The sequence below is a fragment of the Microcebus murinus genome, chromosome 6 (assembly GCF_040939455.1).
Source record: "Microcebus murinus isolate Inina chromosome 6, M.murinus_Inina_mat1.0, whole genome shotgun sequence".
Taxonomy (NCBI): domain Eukaryota; kingdom Metazoa; phylum Chordata; class Mammalia; order Primates; family Cheirogaleidae; genus Microcebus; species Microcebus murinus.
This window is the reverse complement of record NC_134109.1, coordinates 82,661,270-82,675,063: the sequence shown is the minus strand read 5'-3', so window position 1 is coordinate 82,675,063 and position 13,794 is coordinate 82,661,270.

Genomic DNA, 13,794 nt, shown 5'->3' with positions numbered 1-13,794 from the left:
GCGAGACTCTGTCTCAAAAAAAAGACTCCCCACCAGATCTAAAGAATTCACTGGATAAAGGAGAAATGCTTAGAAAACATAACTGGAGGCCTGGTGTCGTGGCTCATGCATGTAATCCTAGCACTCTGGGAGGCTGAGGCGGGCAGATCATATGAGCTCAGAAGTTGGAGACCAGCCTGAGCAAGAGCGAGACCCCATCTCTACTAAAAAAATAGAAAGAAATGAGCTGGACAACTAAAGAAAAAAAATATATATATATATATGCATATATATATATAAAGAAATTAGTCGGGAATGGTGGCACATGCCTGTAGTCCCAGCTACTCTAGAGGCTGAGGCAGTAGGATCACTTGAGTCCAAGAGTTTCAGGTTGCTATGAGCTAGGCTGACGCGGTGGCACTCTAGCTCAGGCAACAGATTGAGACTCTGTCTCAAAAAAAAAAAAAAAGAAAAAAGAAAACATAGCGGGAAAAGATTGATTGTAAATTTTAACTTGTGATTCTATCCAGCTAGTGCTCATAGCAGAACGGAGTTGAGGCTGGAACTTGGAACTGGCTGCCTCCTGAACGTAGAGCTGTTTGAAAGCAATAAACCTCAGTCAGGACTGTCCTCACGATTTCTTCCATACCCATGAATCACTTGAACTACTGTCTATTAGTTAATATTTCGTACCAGTCTTTTTTTTTTTGAGACAAAGTCTCACTCTTTTGTCTGGGCTAAAGTGCTGTGGCATCAGCCTAGCTCACAGCAACCTCAAACTCCTGGGCTCAAGTGATCCTCCTCCTGCCTCAGCCTCCAGAGTAGCTGGGACTACAGGCATGTGCCACCACACCCAGCTAATTTTATATATACATTTTTTTAGTTGTCCAGCTAATTTCTTTCTGTTTTTTTTTTGTTTGTTTTTGTTTTTTAGTAGAGACAGGGTCTTGCTCTTGCTCAGGCTGGTCTCAAACTCCTGACCTTGAGCCATCTGCCTGCCTTCCCAGAGTGCTAGGATTACAGGTGTGAGCCACCACGCCCAGCCTGCACTAGTCTTAAATAAAGGATACAACTCAAACGTCTTATTCCTATAGTACATTTTTTTTTTTTGAGACAGAGTCTTACTTTGTTGCCCAGGCTAGAGTGCCGTGGCGTCAGCTTAGCTCACAGCAACTTCAAACTCCTGAGCTCAAGTAATCCTTCTGCCCCAGCCTCCCAAGTAGCTGGGACTACAGGCATGCACCACCATGCCTGGCTAATTTTTTCTATATATTTTTAGTTGACCAATTAATTTCTTTGTATTGTTAGTAGAGACAGGGTCTCGCTCTTGCTCAGGCTGCTTTCCAACTCCTGACCTTGAGTGGTCCACCCGCCCCAGCCTCCCAGAGTGCTAGGATTACAGGGGTGAGCCACCCCGCCCAGCCTTCCTATAGTAAATTTAAAATCAGTATCACCTGCCCACAGAAAGTAGCTGTAAAATAAGGCCAGGAGGTAGCTCATGCCTGTGTAATCCCAACGCTTTGGGAGGCCAAGGCAGGAGTTGTGCTCAAGTGGAGTTCAAGACAAGCCTGGGCAACATAGCAAGAGCCCCCTGTACAAATAAAAAAATTGTTTTAATTAGCGGGACGTAGGGCCTGCACCTGTAGTCCCAGCTACTCAGGAGGCTGAGGCAAGAGGATCACTTGAGCCCAGGAATTTGAGATTACAGGGAGTTATAATTAGGCCACTGCACTCTAGCATGGGAGACAGAACTAAAAAGATGATTGATTAATTAGTTAATCAAATATAAGGAAATTAAAGAGATTATTAAATTATACCAAAATAATGTCATTGTTCAGAGGTACTGAGCCTGGGACCTGACCTCTCTTAAAAAGAGAAATTAACAATTGTTAGACAGGTAATAAGACATAAATCTTCCAAACTGAAGCTTCCTCTTGACATAATCAGAGGCTTGAAAAGCATTTTTTTCACTTCTTCATTTTAAATATTATTTAATGCTGTATCTCTATACTAACTAAAAATCACTTAGGAGACAAAGACTTGCTCTGTCACCTGGGCTAGAGTGCAGTGGCACCATCATAGCTCACTGCAACCTCAAACCCCTGGGCTCAAGCAATCTTCCTGTGTCAGCCTCCTGAGTAGCTGGGACTACAGGTGTGTGCCACCACATCCAGCTAATTTTTCTATTTTTTGTAGAGACAGGGTTGCCCTTGCTCAGGCCGGTCTCGAGAACTCCTAGGATCATAGGTATGAACCTCTGCACCTGGCCTAAAATTACTTTTCATATCACCAGTGGCACATATCCTATCCTTTAGTACATATGAAATGTAATAGATCAGCATTGCTGACATACATAACAATGTGCAAATCCTGACTCTGCTACTTATTGAATTTGATTTTGGACACTTAATTTCTCCATGCTTCAGTTATTTATATGGCAAATAGAAATAATATCTATTTTATATGTGTATATGTTATACAATAATATCTCAGTGTTGTGGAAAGGCTTAAAAAAGATAACTTGATAAAAAGGGCTTGGCCCATAATAGCCATTCAGTTAATTAATGTCTCCTCTGTCACCATTCTTCAAGTCCTAAAACTTCCTCTTCCTTTTCCAAATCCCTCTACTCCTTTGTTATAGCCAGTCTTCAAGATGGCTCCTGATCATCCCTCCCTCCTGGTAGTCACTCTGTTGTGGAGTCCTCTCCCACACTGAATCAGGCTTTGTCTGTGTGACCAATAGAATATGGCAGAAGTGATGGTATGTCACTTCTAATGCTAAATCATAAAAGACATCATGGCTTCTGCTTTGCTTTCTCTGTCTCGGATCACTGGCTCTTGGGACAGCCAGCTGCCATGTCACGAGGAGAGAGAGGCCCATGTGATGAAGATCTGAGGACTCTCACCAACAGCCAATGGGGAACTATGGCCTCTTGCTGATAGCCACATGAGTTATCTTGGAAGTGGATACTCCAGCTACAGTCAAGTCCTTAGATGATTGTAACCTCCTCAAAGATCCTGTACCAGAACAGCCCAATAAGCCTCTTCTGAATTCCTGATGCACAAAAATTGTGATATAATAAATATTTATTGTTTTAAGACACTAAGTTTTGTTTTGTTATGTAACAATAGATAAATAATACAACTTTCCACCCACAGCCTAATCTACTCCTTTATAAACCTCTGAGGAAGATTCAGACTTAGAGTGAAAAGACCAGTCCTTTCTGGCTCTATCTTTTCTGTTTCCCCATTGTGGTATGAGATTGGAGGATTAAGATGAAAACTCAGAGGTGTTTTTCTTTTCTCCACTCTGCCCAAGCAGTGGCTTCACCTATGCTCAATTCAGGGTCCCAATTATCAGTGACCTAAAGGACTATGGGAAGGAAGAAAGAAAAACTGAACTCTTTGAAATCTCTGAACTATAGGAGGCTTAGGTGAAGGAATTGGGAGAGACCCTGGAAAACTATAGGATACAGGCCTTGAAGGCAGGGAGCTTAAAGCTTAGAAGGAGGTTGGACTCAGTGTGGGATGGGCTGAGGTGACAGGAAAGAGCCATTAGGGAGAGTAGCATGTACTCCAGAGATGAGAAAGAAAATACCTCCACCAGCTAGGTGCAGGGGCTCATGCCTGTAATCCTAGCACTCTGGGAGGCTGAGGCGGGAAGATCGCTTGAGTCCAGGACTTTGAGGTTGCTGTGAGCTAGGCTGATGCCAAGGCACTCCAGCCCTGCTGACAAAGTGAGACTCTGTCTCAAAAACAAAACAAACAAACAAAAAAAACCTCCATTTAAGCTCAGCACAAGCCTACGCAACATAGCAAGACCCTGTCTCTTAAAAAATATAAAGAAACCTAGCCAGTGCAAAAAAATTAAAAAATAGCCAGTGCAGTGACACTCCCTGCTACTTGGAAGGCTGAGAGAGGAGGATCACTTGGGGCCAGGAGTTTAAGACCAGTCTGGGTGACATATAGAGAGATCCTGTCTTGCATAAATAAATAAATAAATAAATAAATAAATAAATAAATAAATAAATAAATAAATAAGCAAGCAAACAAGCACAGAGTTGAGAGTTCAGGAATAAATTAGAGATAATGAGGGACCCATGGCTCTGAAGCAGAGAAACAGGTAAGGCAGAGGATTTAGGGACCCCAGATATAAAGTGGGAAGATGAGGGAACTGAGCTTGAATGGTGCGAACATCATCTGTAGACCTACAGGTATCACCAGCAACAGTCTGACCACAATTTATAAGAATTTGGGCTATCTGGCTTTCCAACCCCAGGTTCCCAATGGTGCCAAGCCGGATGGGTCGGTACTCCGTACCTTGCATATAGAAAGAACACAGAAATAGCCCACTAGGGAAAACTGAGCCAACTAGAGAGGTGAGTAAAATAGTGTGGGATGAAGAAACAAGTTATCTTTGGTACCTGCTACCTCTTTATCAACTCCAACAGCTCAGATGGGTGAAAGAATAGAACAGTCCTATAACCAGTCTCCTCTTATCACCCATGCCACCCTGCCCCCATGCCCAAGAGTCTATTTCCAATTCTGTCAGAACCCAGCCTGTTTGCCACATTTCCAGCCTAATTTTTCCAGGAGTTGCCATTAGAGATTCACTCGTTCTTTCTTTCTTTCTTTTTTTTTTTTTTTTTTTTTTTTCTTTTTTTTTTTTTCTACTTCTAATCATGTGCTGTATCTTTTTTTTTAATTAAAAAATTTTTTAAAGTAGAGATGGGGTCTCACTCTTGCTCAGGCTGGTCTTGAACTCCTGAGCTCAAATGATCCACCTGCCTCAGCCTCCCAGAGTGCTAAGATTACAGGTGTGAGCCACCACACCCAGCCAATTCTTTCAATAAATATTCATTGTGCACCAACTATGTGCCAGCTACAATCCTGTATCACATAATGACGTTGTGGTCAATGAGGGACTGCATATACACTGGAGGTCCCATAAGATTTAATGGATCTTCCCTATACAGGTGTACCATTTTTTATCTTTCATGCCATATTTTTGCTGTACCTTTTCTGTTTGGATATGTTTAGATACACAAATACTTACCATTGTGTTACAATCGCCTACAGTATTCCAGTACAGTAACATGCTGTACAATAAGCCATAGCATAAAGCCTAGGTGTGTAGTAGGCTATACCATTTAGGTTTGTGTAAGTGTACTCTATAACATTCATACAATGACAAAATCACCTAACTATGTATTTCACAGAATGTATGCCCATCATTAAGTGACACGATTGTATTGCACTAGGCACTGGGCATACAATGATGAACAAAACACGTATCTTTGTACTTGTGGAGCATATAGTATAAAGAGGAAAAAGCTCTCAGACATTTTCTCCCCCTCACCTCCCTCTCTAATATACATATATTTATGTATATCTGTGTGTATATATGCAAATTGATTGTGATAATTGCTTTAAGGCAAAAGAACAGGTCCAATGCAAGGATGATATTAAAATATTTCACAGCATAAGCACTGATCCATGAAAACAGATGTCATTGTAATTTGATAACTCTCTGTGAACAATTCTACCTATTCTGGTATGGAGTAACTGAATAGTACTGCTGGTTCTATGAAGGGAGTATACCTTCAGACTCTGTAGATTTTGTTTTGATTAGGTAGGTGAAGGAAGTGATATTTGAGCTGAGGCAAAAAGATGAAGAATTAGCCAGGCCAAGGAGGGAGGGGCAAGGAGAACATTTTAGGAGGGAATGTGTGAAGGCCCTCAGGCCCTGCTCCCTAAGGTCATCCCATCAAGAGCCACAAGGTTAATGGGTAGGTATAGGCAAGTCACTAATGCCTCAACTCAGCAGGGTAGTATGAAACTAGGTCAGAGAGGTAGGTAGGGAAGTGACAAGATCCAAGTTACAACTGCTAATACAACAACCACTAACATTAGGTAAATGCTTATTAGGTACAGTCAGTGTACTTTTCTTATTTGAGTCTTACAATGACCTTTTGAGGCGTCATTATCCCCTTCCTATCACTTTAGAAATTTTGGCACAGGCAGGGTTAGTAACTCTCCCAAGGAAACTCAGACAATAAGGGGTGGTGCTGGGAGTCTAACCAGGCCTGTGCTCTTCATAAGCAGGAAGTTTTAAAAGATCACTTTGCCGATAGAGAATGGATTAGAGCAGAAGAATGGAGATGGGGAGATCAGACAGGCAGCTATCACAAGCACCAGGGATGCTAGGCCTCATTTGGTAACAGATAACTGAAATTCAGTTCAGACTGATTTGGACGAAAACAGAAATCTGTTGGCTTATGCAACGGGAAAACTGAAACCAGTGAGAGTGGAGTGTCTCCGTGTCTCTTATCTTAGCTTTATTTTCTCAGATCCAGATTCCTTGGCGTGACAGGAAATGGTCACCAGTGGGACCTGCCCTTTCATCTCACAGCTTGTCCATGAGAGAGGGGCTGAATCTTTCCCTTAACTTTCAGTTTTTGAAATCCCAAGTCAGGGTTCTGATGGGTCAGGTGCCTACCCTTGTGGTGGGGAGGAAGGTGTGGGGCAGCACATAATGAGAACAGAATCACGTAATTAGTGTGGGAGAGGAACTGGTTTATAAAAGAAAGAAATGCATCCCAAAGAAAGGAAGCTACTAGACAAATAAAGCAAAAGATGTCCATTACATCAAGGAAAACAAGATAGCCACTTGAACTGAGATGGTGGCAGCAGCATGGCAAAAGTGAGCAGCTCCAAAATGTATTTTGGAGATTCAGTGAGAGGTTGGATAAGGGGGTGGGGGGTCATAGAGAGGAAAATATTATTTATTCTTGGATTCATTAATTTCTTCATTAAATATTAAGTGTATACCCATTATGTGCCAGACATTGTTCCAGTCACTGTGTATGCAGTGGTACACAAAACAGGCACAGTCTCTGACCTCATGAAATTAACACTTTAGTGAATGAGACTGACAATACATAAGTAAACAAGTAAACAAGCCAATCAATATATAATTACAACTTGTGTCAAGTGTTAAGAGAAACAAAATGTAAGGATTAATAATGGGGCCGGGCTTGGTGGCTCATGCCTATAATCCTAGCACTCTGGGAGGCCAAAGCAGGAGGATCGCTCAAGGTCAGGAGTTCAAGATCAGCCTGAACAAGAGCGAGACCTCAGCTCTACTAAAAATAGAAAGAAATTAATTGGCCAACTAAAAGTATATAGAAAAATAGCCGGACATGGTGGTGCATGCCTGTAGTACCAGCTACTTCAGGAGGCTGAAGCAGAAGGATTGCTTGAGCCCAGGAGTTTGAGGTTGCTGTGAGCTAGCCACAGCACTGGTGCCACAGCACTCTGGCCTGGGCAACAGAGCGAGACTCTGTCTCAAAAATAAGGATTAATAGTGGGAGAGTACTATCTCCAGGGTAACATTTATTTATTTGAGACAGTGTCTCACTTTGTTGCCCAGGCTAGAGTGATTGCCCTGGTATCAGCCTAGCTCACAGCAACCTCAAACTCCTGGGCTCAAGCGATCCTTCTGCCTCAGCCTCCCAAGTAGCTGGGACTACAGGCATGCGCCACCATGCCTAATTTTTTCTATATATATGTTAGTTGGCCAATTAATTTCTTTCTATTTATATTAGAGACGGGTCTCGCTCTTGCTCAGGCTGGTTTCCAACTCCTGACCTCGAGCAATCTGCCCGCCTTGGCCCCCCAGAGTTCTAGGATTACAGGCGTGAGCCACCACACCCGGCCTTTCTGGGGTAACATTTAAACTGAGGCCTAGAGCCAATTATAGGAAAAGCAGAAGAGGGTTCTAGCAGTGGAATTGAATCCCTAACATTCATCCTCTTTTATCATAGAAGAGCTGTGCGGTTTTAAGACATTATCTCCCTCCTTCCTGTACTCTAGGGGTGGTCTTATACAGCTAATTCAATCAAAATAAACTAATCCTTTTTGGTATTAATTGGTTTAGGGACCCAGGCCTAAGCCAATTACTTCCTTGTATTCACCTTGTGAGTTTTTGGTTCAGGAGTGAGCATGTGATCTAAATTGCTCTGATCAGGCCAGGCACAGTGGCTCATGCCTGTAATCCTAGTATTTTGGGAGGCCAAGGCGGGCGGATCGTTTGAGCTCAGGAATTGGAAACCAGCCTTAGCAAGAGTGAGATCCTGTCTTTACTAAAAATAGAAAGAAATTATCTGGACAACTAAAAAAATATATATAGAAAAATTGGCTGGGCATGGTGGTACATGCCTGTAGTCCCAGCTACTTGGGAGGCTGAGGCAGGAGGATCGCTTGAGCCCAGGAGTTTGAGGTTGCTGTGAGCTAGGCTGATGCCACGGCACTCTACTCAGAGCAACAGAGTGAGACTCTTGTCTCAAAAAAATAAAATAAAAATAAATAAGTAAGTTGGCCTGATCAGATGAAAGGAAAGGACTTTTGCTGCCAGGAGAGTGACAATGCTAACAGGAACAGGAAACATATAGCCCCTACTGCTCACTGCACTCTAGTCTTTGACCTAGAAGGGAGCTAGCGTTAAGTTGAAGCAAAATGAGTGGTAGAAGGAATCTTGGTCCTTGGTGATGCTTTTGAACCACTGGATTCATCATCTTTTTTTTTTTTTTTGAGACATAGTCGAGTTCTGTCCGTGGGGCTAGAGTGCCGTGGCATCAGCCTAGCTCACAGTAACCTCAAACTCCTGGGGCTCAAGCGATCCTCCTGCCTCAGCCTCCCAAGTAGCTGGGACTTAGTAGAGAGTGTTCTTGCTCTTGCGCAGGCTGGTCTCAAACTCCTGACCTTAAGCCTTCCTCCCTCATCGGCCTCTCAGAAGTGTTAAGCCACAGCACAGGACCTGGATTCATCAACTTTAACATTTGTTCTACTCTGAGCTTCCTGCTATGGGGACTACCATATTTTTTTTTTGAGACAGAGTCTAACTTTGTTGCCCAGGCTAGAATGAGTGCCGTGGCATCAGCCTAGCTCACAGCAACCTCAATCTCCTGGGCTCAAGCAATCCTGCTGCCTCAGCCTCCCAAGTAGCTGGGATTATAGGCATGTGACACCATGCCTGGCTAATTTTTTGTATATATATTTTTAGTTGGTTAATTAGTTTCTATTTTTAGTAGAGACGGGGTCTCGCTCAGGATAGTTTTGAACTCCCGACCTCAAGCAATCCGCCTGCCTCAGCCTCCCAGAGTGTTAGGATTACAGGCGTGAGCCACGTGCCTGGCTGACCACCATATTTTTTGTTTAAGATGCCTTGAGGCACATTTATGTTATTTCAGCCAAACATATCTTTTTTTTTTTTTTTTTTTGAGTCATTGTCTCGCTCTCTTGCCTGGGCTAGAGTGCCGTGGTGTCAGCCTAGCTCACAGCAACCTCAAACTCCTGGGCTCAAGCAATCCTTCTGCCTCAGCCTCCCAAGTAGCTAGGACTACAGGCATGGGCCACCATGCCCGGCTAATTTTTTCTACATAATTTTAGTTGGTCAATTAATTTCTTTCTGTTTTTAGTAGAGACGGGGTCTCTCTCTTGCTCAGGCTGGTTTCAAACTCCTGACCTTGAGCAATCCACCCACCTCAGCCTCCCAGAGTGCTAGGATTACAGATGTGAGCCACTGCACCCAGCCAAACATAGCTTAATCAAACACAGACAAGAGGAACAGCATGTACCAAGGCCCTGAGGTAGGAAAAAGTTGGATAATTAGATCAATTTAGGGGTCATGTAATGAAATGGTCCAGTCAGATTATCTGAAAGTGCAACCAATCCTCTCCACGCAATTGGAACTTTCAACCAACTTTTTAGTGTCTTCCTTGTAGAGATGAATGTAGGACCAAGGATCACCAAGTATTGGAGAAAACGCTTAACATAAAAATAGATGCAAACGAAACAGAAACAGAAAAGAAGATCTCAGAGGATACAGAAACAATTAATTTCAGGAATGGAAGAAAATGGGGGAAAGGTTTAATTAATATCCTTAGAGATGAACAGATGAAGAGAATATTAAACAATAACAGAGGGGTTGTAAAAAAGAAATGTTTAAATAATGAGCTCTTGGAAATTAAAAATATGGTAGGTGAGGCCAGGTGTGGTGGCTCACGCTCACTAGCCCAAGTGACAGAGTGAGATGCTGCCTCAAAAAAAAAATTAAAAAATGAGGGAGTAAACCAATTAAAAAAGGGAAGGATTTCCTTCACTTAGCTCCTATGTTGGATATCCTTTTTTCTGGATTCCGGAAAAAATCTTCCAGCTGAGGGTGAAAGGAGATCCCAGGATGATAATCTTGAAGTAGGCCTAGAGAGCAATTAACCATCCTAGATTGGATTAGGAGGATGGAGGGCTCTGGAAGAATATGGCTAAGAAAAAATGGAAACCAATAAAATTCATAAATTATCTGATGTATTTGGATATATTGAGAGGAGAGTTACACTCCTAGAAGAGAATGTGAGAATTAATTGGTAATAAGTACACAGATAACTAAGTAAACAAACTAAAAGACATAATTGGCCTGTGCGGTGGCTCACAGGAGGGCAAGGCTGGAGGATTGCCTGAGGTCAAGAGTTCATAGGCCAGCTTGAGCAAGAACCAGACCCCTTTACAAAAAAATAGGAAAATTAGCCTGGCATGGTGGCATGTGCTTGTAATCACTTAAGCCAAGGAAATGGAGGTTGCAGTGAGCTCTGATGATTCCACTGCACTCTAGCCAGTGCAACAGAGCAAGACTCTGTCTCAATCAATCAATCACTAAATAAATAAATACATGACATAATTATTAATTCTGATAGGCGATATACAAGAAAGAAAATGTAAATATAATACACTAAGTATCACAGCTTGTAAGTAATATTTACATATTCATAATAATGTAAACACTCAATTTTGACCTAACAAAAATGACTACATTGGGAAGATGAAGAGAGAGAAAGTACATGCAAATTTGTGGGCAGCTGAGAGAGTTAAGTTCTCATTTTTAAAATAGAAGTCGGTAGCTAATCTCTGAAACCGAAAACTCCAGAAATGGCATGATACCGGTAGTTAGAAAAAGCAATAAATAGCTGGGTGTGATGGCACACACCTGTAGTCCCAGCTTCTTAGGAGGCTGAGTTGGGAGGATCACTTGAGCCCAGGAGTCCAAGGCTGCAGTGAGCTATGATTGCACCATAGAGAGAGACCCTGTCTCTAAAAAATAAAAAGAAAAAAAAAAGAAAAGTGAAGAAAACAAAACAAAACAAGAAAAAGCAAGAAGAAACAGCAACAGCTTAAAGAGTTGTAATCTTCTCACTCTAGCCTGGGCAGCAAAGCGAGACTCTGTCTCTAAAAAAAATAAAGAGTTGTAATCTTCTTTAAGCAGTGAGAAGTGGAGTGGGATAAAGGTTACTATTTTTCATTATAAGTCTTGTATGGAACTTATATGATGCACATGTGTAACTTCCATAAAAACAGATCAATAATACGCTAAAACCCCAGCCATGGTAATAAATGAATTAGCATAGGAGGAGAGACTAGAGAAAGGTTTTAGGTACTAATCTCTTAGGAACTTTTCATGTATGTGTCAGTAGCTGTCAGAAGCATCTACCTATCCTCCACCCCCTACTCCCAATGACCAACAAGTCTGGACTGAGAGAAGAAAATCTGGACTGATAAAAAGAAAGAGAAGAGCCTCCAGGAGCAGATCCGGAGACAAGGATACCCCAGATAGGGTAAGAATCCAGAAAGAGTATGGCTAGGATTATCCTCACAAAGCAGGCTGAAGGAAATGCCCAAGGAAGGGAGCTAAGGCACTTCCCCCCTTCATCTTGGGCTGGATGATAACATCTCATTGCTGACCATCCGTGCTTCTGAATATCTCCCTCCCTCCACCAGGCACCTCCACCCTGCCCTACCTACTTCTGTGCACATATCATGAGCACAGCTGGGGTCTCAGAGCAGCACTTCCTCCCAGACACCTCTGCTTCTCTTTCAGTTCATATGTATTGCATTTAAATTATTCAGATATTCATAAGTTCTATCTCCTCTCCTCTCCTTTGGGAGACACCAGGAAGATAGGGCAAGTTTCCCTGATAGTCTCCAAACCCTTCCCATTCTCACTCTCTTCTCTGCTTGCCATCCTCTCCAGCCCACTCCCTGCTTACCAAGACCTTCAGCTGTTGCATGATCCTGCCAACCATTTTGTCTACAACAGCCTTATCTCATTAAGGTTTCCCTTTCTTTTCTTTTCTTTTCTTTTCTTTTTTTTTTTTTGAGACAGAGTCTTGCTTTGTTGCCCAGGCTAGAGTGAGTGCCGTGGCGTCGGCCTGGCTCACAGCAACCTCAAACTCCTGGGCTTAAGCAATCCTGCTGCCTCAGCCTCCCCAGTAGCTGGGACTACCGGCACATGCCACCATGCCTGGCTAATTTTTTCTATATATATTAGTTGGCCAATTAATTTCTTTCTATTTATAGTAGAGACGGGGTCTCACTCTTGCTCAGGCTGGTTTCAAACTCCTGACCTCGAGCAATCCGCCCACCTCGGCATCCCAGAGTGCTAGGATTACAGGCTTGAGCTGCCACACCAGGCCAAGGGTTCCCTTTCCTATTCTCCCTCAGCCCTTTGGGCAGAAATTCAGAGGCAAGGAGCTAATACAAAGCAAGGTGTAGGCTGTTCCCTGCTACTCTGTTGAAAAATATGCATTACCCTACTCCTGCAAGAATCAAAACAGGGCTTCAAGTTCTTGTGCTGGGGCTGTCTATTAAAGTGTACTCTCAATATAACAGCCCCAAGTCCCTGGGAGAATATAGAGCTCCCAGTAAAGTGAGCTCTGTCAGTACAGAGTGACACCTGCAGCAGCCACAGGGCTGTAGGCCCAACAGACACTGATGAGGAAAGAAATGTCACCAGGTCCAATGGACAGGAACCCCACAAAGAAGGGAAAAGGCTAAGAAGACCAAAACTATAACTCTAAGGGAACAGGTCACATGCACATCTGGATGATGTCTTCTTCCTCCCTGTATGTTATAATACAGAACCTGCCCTGCTGTAGCTGAGTCCCAGCTGCTGATGCTGCATGACCTCATGAATGTGGAAAGGGAGCCAAATGGCCTGAGTTCCAATCCTGGCCAGACCATGCACTGGGTTCTTATGTGCCATGGACCCCTTTGGAAGTCTAGTGAAGCCTAAGGACCGCTTCTCAGAATAATATTTTAAATACATTTAAAAAATACATGGTATTTGTATATCCACGTTCATAGCATTACTTACAATAGTCAAAAGGTGGAAGCAACTCAAGTATCTATTGACAAATGAATGGATAAATGAAATGTGGCATATACATACTATGGAATATTATTCAGCTTTAAAAAGAAGGACATTCTGACACATGATATAACATACATGAACCTTGAGGACGTTATGCTAAGTGAAATAAGCCAGTCACAAAAGGCAAATACTGTATGAATCCACTATTCAGTAGCCCCTCTTATTTTCAATTTCACTTTCAATGGTTTCAGTTACCCATGTTTAACAGCAGTCCAAATATATATATATATATATATATATATATATATATATATATATATTTTTTTTTTTTTTTTTTTTTTGAGACAGAGTCTCGCTCTGTTGCCCGGGCTAGACTGCTGTAGCCTCAACCTAGCTCATAGCAACCTCAAACTCTTGGGCTTAAGCAATCCTTTTGCCTCCGGCTCCAAAGTAGCTGGGACTATAGGCATGCACCACCATGTCTGGCTAATTTTTTCTATATATATTTTTAGTTGTCCAGCTAATTTCTTTCTATTTTTAGTAGAGATGGGGTCTCACATTTGCTCAGGCTGGTCTCGAACTCCTGATCTCAAGCAATCCTCCTGCCTCAGCCT